Here is a 7,204-nt window from a genome sequence, read left to right on the forward strand (position 1 = left end):
CAACCACGCCTAACATCATGCTCGCGTCTCAGAGTCCTGCATTTGGGTTCAGCCCCGTACCGGAGTCTGTGAGATTGTCTTGCTGAAATTAAACTTTTAAGGGGTGGATCCATCTCATGAATGTGAGCGACTGTAACTCTTCTGAGCCAGTGACGAGTAAGGATTTGTTACCGCGACGACTGGGGCGGCGCTACGCCGATGAACAAGGCAAGCAGCTTCAACTTGTGTAAAGTGACCATAAAAAGCATATTCAGTTGTAGTCGTAGCACTTCACCCGCAACACTCTGTTCATTTATCAATTAGTGTGCAGTTCCATTTGGTGCCCATTGCGGAGAATCACAAATACTGGACACCCCGGCACTGCTTGAACAAGCAATCAAAATGGGCAAATTATTAGGAGCTAAAGTAACTCTCATGCTATTGGGACTCTAACATAACTAGACAGGAACAGGAACTCAAGACATGCACAAAGAAACAAACATGATGAATGGATGAACATATTCACTGCTCAGTATTCGATATAAATACTTAATGGATTAGAAGGGTTAGGGTTGTACTGTATAATTTTCATTGAAATTGCATCGACTTTGTGTTCCTGTGCTAGTGTCGGTGTCTTGTTGGCTGCCACAACATGACTTGAAAAAGGCAAAAGAACACTCAGAGGACACTCACATAAAATGAGATGTTATGCATTCAGTAATGGCAACCAGCTTATGAGCATTAAACGGACTGATTAGTGGATTTTAGCTGTATAAAAGATAAAGGAATGAAAAGAAACGTGACAAAAATACATTTGAACTCAGATGTGAAGTGAACCTGTTGACGGGACACAAAACTAGACCGCAAGAGCCGACAGCGCAACGCAACTGGTGTCGTTTTACAGGCAGTAAATCGAACGCTCGGCGACGTGCTTTGCATGATGATGAGCGATGGAGATGATGCCATAAGCTAAGCGACGTTTCCTCACCAACGTGTCTGTCTCTCTTCCTCGCACCTAAAACAAAAAATCAAAACAAGCTGCCTGAGCTGATAAAAGTCCAAAGTGTCTTCTCTTTCAATTCATCTTGTTTGAGAAGCGCCACTTTAGCGGGCCTTTGAGGAAAAACACGCACTGCGTTCTTTTAGTCCAATATATCTGCTGAGAACACCGTCATAAATATAAATATACAACCCTATTTGAAAAATAAGAATCATCCATCCGTTTTAAATGGTCCATCCTGTCCAGGGACACTGGTGAGGTGTGAGCTGAAGTGGATTCCATCTAACTTTGGGCAAGAGGCTGGGTGGACATTGGACCGGTCAACAGTCAATCACATTTACACCTTGAGGCAATTTGGAGTGTTCAATGAACAGAACATGCGCTGCTATGGAACGTGGGAGGAAGCTGAAGACGAAACACGCAAGCAAGGGGAAGATCTTGCGAATACCGCACATTTTCAAACCCAGAACCTTTGAATGCGCGGCGTACCGGTTAAGTCAGGGTGCCACGATTTGTTTTAACGACCATCAGATTCAGATCACGAATTGCATTTGACGACTCGATTCGATTCGAGGACGAAGAAGGTAACGTTGTCGAAGAAAATTGTGTCGGTGAACGCAAACAACGCTAACCATCCTGCAAGCCCATATTAGAAGCACACTGTCAAAAAAATGTATATAGATTTTTTTTGTTTTATTTTTTTGTTTCAAAGGTTCCACTGCATCTAATCGAATGTGCCGGATGATCCTTGTTTGGTAGAATCGGAGCGTATGAAAGGCTTTCTTCCTCGAGTGAGGCTGTTTTTCAGTGATTGCTTAGCTCCACACGTCACACTGTTACATATATAGACCCTGTGGGTTGATTCGACGCCTGCGATCTGCACACCACCGTATTGTACGTGCACGTTTTAATGCACTCAGACGTGAGCGATTGTGCATTTTACATCAGTGACATACCGAGTACTTTTTTTTTTTTTTTTTTTCCCCACTGCATGAAAGTGGAGTGGCCCTTTAGCTCAGTGGTTAGAGCATTGGTTTGGCAAACCAGCAGTTGAGAAGGGTTGCGTCAGGAAGGCCATCCGGTGTAAAAATTGTGCCAAACATATATGTGCGTTCATCTGAGATGACACGCTGTGGCGACCCCGGAAGGGACAAGCTGAAAGGGAGTTGTAATGTTTCGGGGTGTGGTGGACAGAGAAGTCTGGGTGCAAAGCGCTTGTAAAGGCGAAAAAGCTGAGACACTCCTCAAACGGCTTGTCCTTTGGAATGTTTGGTGCCATTTGGAAGGCTGCATTACACATTGTTTATTCTTTTTATTGTCCTTGAATGCACCATGACCGCCCTCTATCACACTTACAAATACGTGTGTGCGAGTGTGTGTTTGCATTTGCAATTTAAGTGGAAGCAAGTAGAGACAGTCCAGCTCTCCATCTTTTATGCTGTAAAAATAACTGGGAGAAAAAAAATTCCAAGAGTGTTGCTATAAGCAGCAACTGAGGCTCATTCCTCCGTGTCAGAAGGTTTGGCCTTCCTCCAGCTCCCAACACCTCCCCCATAACCATTCAAGGTTGGGATAAAAAAAAAATCCCAAAATGCTGAGAAATGGTAAAGACCGTGAAGCAAGGAGGTGGAGAAGCCGGAACGTGTCCGTCACATCCTTTTTCTGGATTTTCTAGTTGGGGAAAAAAAAAAAGGATAAACTGCCGTATACTCTCTGTTACTGATTGATGTGCGTGTTTACCATCGGAAATGTACAAAAAGCCCACAGAGAGCAATTTCTCGTTACTTGACACAACTGATATATTTTTAATTTTTCAAGCAGGCACAGCAACTTCAGCATACGATACACACATCCCGACAATTGGGCTCAACACTAACCCTACGGACAAAGTCGGCAAAGGCCTGATTGTCAGATTTCTCGGAAAACGTATGCTTAGTGGTAATCTTATGAGGCCCCATATCTCAGTGGTTAGAGCAGTGGCTTGGTAAACCAAAGGTCATGAGTTGGTTTCTCACTGGGGCCTCCATTCCACAAGAGGGGTCGCCTCAGGCGTAAGACAATCAACACCGAGTTCGACTCTCATACAGACTGTGATTATGACATGGAATCGAGCGATCCACGATTCCGACGTGGCCTGAAGCTTCCACTGTTATACGTACAAATGGTGGAGCCATTGGCTGCGTCGAATATCTGTCTCAGAACACAATAAAAATAAGGACATCCGTTTCAAAACATAATGGGGCAGCTGGTGGACTGTACATAGTTGGAATATAAATAAAGTGGCACATTTTATGTATTAATTCATGATTGTATTATTATTATTATGTGCCTGCTAAGCCATTAACGCGCCTGGAATCGAGCTTCATAAGCTCTTGGGTCACGAAGAAAAGCCATGAACGATATCAATTGAGTCGAGTCTTAACAAAATTACTCCATGGCATTAGGCTTATTAAATGCATTTCCTTTTTTTTTTTTTTTTTTTTAAAGGAAACACAATGTTATTATTGTAGCGGAGATTGAAACTCATCCTTGCAAAATCCAAAACAGCCGCCGCAAACTCGGCCCTGCAGTCACGCGACACAACATCCAAGCGCCGTTCGAAAAGCGAGGGCTGCTCTCTCAGTGCGGGTAACAATTTCATGTCACGTGTCTGAGCTTCAAAAGTGTCTGAAAATCATTCAACCATTCTCTAATAAATAGTTATTCCACTCGTTCGATCACACCATTTTGAACTTGAGCGCTTCTGCCGCTTGATGGACTCGTCTCGATGCTCCGAGGGAGTGGGCGGCTTTAACACGAAGTCTTGATCGGTAACTTTTATGTTATTGGCTGACAGGTGTTGGAATTTGTACCCGCACCACGGCAACATCTTTTGCATTGTGGAGGATCGACCCCACCGCGCAGGTCATTATTTAACCGGAGTTAACGGCAAACGACGTGGCGGCCCGAACCGGAGGTGATGTCATAAAATGAGACAACCAGATACAAACGAATTGTTTTTACTCATCAGTTGATTCCCTTTTGTCCTTTTCAGTGTGATCAGCAGCACGGGGCGGCGCCCCGGCGCCCTCTATTGACCGCCTGCCACCGGTAGTCACCGGAGAAGCAGTCCTCTTTGCCTTGTTTGTAATCTCGAGAAGTCTGGATGCTCTATGGCACCATGACAGGTCAGTCTAGGTTCTAACACAGATATGTTTTGAGGAGAAGACTCAATACTTGTTGGCGATATCGTCATGTGTAGCATATGCTGTGTACCTGTGTATACCGCACATTATATTGTGCCGTTGACAAAAACAAGTCTTTTGAGCTGAAGATAGTGAATGGAATTGCTCGTTGTATTGATTTGCTCCTTTCTAAGTGCGATTGGGCCAAGGCACAAATGTGCCAGCGAGAAGTAGAATTGCCGTAACGCTCACGAGCAATCGTTCGACGATGTGGCTCCTGATGGGTGTCCTCTGAAAGAACGACAACTCACTCAGTAAGCTATTATGTCCTGAGTGATTCTAATTGTTTCCACCTTGCGGGGATATGCTTTCGTCTGTTTCTCCAAGTTAATAGCCACACACACACACACACACACACACACACACACCATTATGTTGATAAACTTCACATAAAGTAATGAAAGGAGAGGAGAAAAAATGTGAGCGAGCTTCACTAGTGCAGGGAAAGTTGCAACAGAAAGAGCGATTAAAAAAAAACAACCATTTATTAATTGTAAATATAGTTACCATACATTTGCTGTGCAATAAAGAAATAATTTGCTCTAGAGATTTATTTAGCAATTCAACAGGAAACAGATCTGCGCACAAAAGAGTAAGCGGACGGCTGTGGAAGACCAGACGGAGCCAGTCCGATGGAAGGAAAGATAACTTTGAAATGACTTTTGCCACACTTAACCTTTTCCAAAATGTATTATTAAGCGGTTACCACTTACCGTAATTCCCGGCCTACAGAGCGCGCCTGGTTATAAGCCTCACTGAGTACATTTGAAAAGGAAATACCATTTGGTACATACATAGGCCGGAGCTGTGAAAAAGCCGCAAGTGCACACATTAAAACCGACATCGAAACACGAGACGTTTACAAAGAAACATGGTACACAGAGAGTTTGACGCTGACGCCGCCGCGTTAACAGGGCCAGTTAAAAAAAACAAAAAAACACACTGGTAAAAAAATCACCGAGACACGGCAGTAACACGCTAGCACAGCGCTAACAGGGCCGGACCGGCAAAAGTCACTTCCTCGGCACATATATTCCACCGGTCTCACTCTTACCTTCTTTTCCGCTCGAGTGCCCCCTTGCGGCCGCTCGAAAAAAAAAATGCACAAATTAGCCGCATCACCGCATAAACCGCACGGTTGAAAGCGTGTGTAAAAAGTCACGGCTTATAGGCCGGAAATTACGGTATTTGTATGACATGTAGTAAATCAAGGAAACAATGCTTCTGGCCTCCCCTCTTGGGGATGTTGTAATTGTTAATGCAAATAAAAAGAAAGGAGCAGGGGAGAGGCGGTACAGTGGTTAAGGATTGGCAACACTGAGTTTGCATGTTCTCCCCGTGCCTCCGTGGCTTTTCTCCGGGCACTCCGGTTTCCTCTCACACCCCAAAAAGATGCAACATTAATCGGACACTCTAAATTGCCCCTCGGTGTGATTGTGGGAGCGGCTGTTGCGATTGGCTGGCAACCAGCTCAGGGTGTCCCCCGCCTCCTGCCCGATGACAGCTGGGATAGGCTCCAGCATTCCCCACGACCCTCATGAGGCTAAGCGGCAAAGAAAATGGATGGATAGCCATCATACATTTGATGTGCAATGAAGAAATGCGGCTGCGGAAGACCAGACGCAGCCAGTCTGATGGAAGGCGCCGGAAGATAACTTCGAAATGACTTTTGCCACACTTACCATTTCCAGAATGCCTTCCTAAGCGGTTACCACTTAGTTGCACGACACAGAGGAAATCAAGGAAAGAATGCTTCTGCGTTCCACCCGTGGGGATGTTGTAATTGCGAATGCAAATAAAAAGAAAGGAGTCGGGGAGAACTGCTTTCGAGCGTAGTTGAGAATTGTGGGCTGCGGTTCTCCTTGCATGCGAGCAAATTGGTAACGAGCGTCTCCTCCTAATTTTAAACGCTAAGAAATGTCGTCCCGGTGAACCTGACAATCAATTTGTGACACGCTTTATTGCATTGTAGTGTTTTCGTCTCCATCTGAGGAAATATCGGAAGGTTTTGCCCTGGTTAGATGCTTGACGAAGTTCCCTCCACAGTGAGGCCCACCACGGCTTCTGAAGACAATCCCCGCATCACTTTTTACAACTCTGTGTGGACTTTTTAGAGAAGAGATTTTTGTATTATATAAATTAATCTTTTCGGACTGATAGCAGAAGTGAAAGGAGCCACTTTTGCAATTTAGATTTTAACATTCTTGACAATCGCCAACCAGTACCAAACTTACCATTTTGGAGAAAAATGTTTGATGAACTAGTTTTTCATCCATCCATCCATCCATTTCCATAGTCGCTTATCCTCACATGGGTGGCGGGTAGTGCTGGAGCCCAACCCAGCTGTCAACGGGGAGGAGGCGGGGTACACCCGGAACTGGTCGCCAGCCAATCGCAGGGCACTAAACCAGTTTTTGTTCAACTCAACTTTTTTTTTCTGAAATATTTCCAAAAAGCACCAGGCTGGTTTTAGCAGAGAAGGGGCCGATTTGAGTCAAAGGACGTAACTCAAGTCGACCGGAGTGGCCAGTTTTATGACTTGCGACTTGCTTGCAATTTTGTGGTGACTCAACTTCAATTGTTGATTTTTTTTTTTTTTTTTTTCCCAGTGACTTGGGACTTGCTTGAGACTTGAAGATTATGATTTGAGACTTGCCTGTGCGGTGTGACACAAATAATCACATATGTGATTTACTCCCTTTTGTTAACTTGTGTCAGAGATAATATTGATTAAAATCAAGAAACGTGTTGGTTCCGCCGGATCTATGCGCTGCTTTTGAAACGGTAGCCCACACAATTCTTTTAAATAGAAAACCTTAAAAATACCTCGGGCGCCTCTCTGGTGCCGGTTTTCATCCCACATCACTGAGATGACCCGAAGTGGGACATGAACATCGACCGCATCCTGAAAAAATGGCAAGAAAAGGATGTGCAGTACTAAGAGCCGCTGAGACAGTTCCACACAGCGGTCATCCAATCAGTCCTGTGAACCTCCATCAAA

The sequence above is a fragment of the Syngnathoides biaculeatus genome, chromosome 4 (assembly GCF_019802595.1).
Source record: "Syngnathoides biaculeatus isolate LvHL_M chromosome 4, ASM1980259v1, whole genome shotgun sequence".
In the NCBI taxonomy this organism is placed as follows: domain Eukaryota; kingdom Metazoa; phylum Chordata; class Actinopteri; order Syngnathiformes; family Syngnathidae; genus Syngnathoides; species Syngnathoides biaculeatus.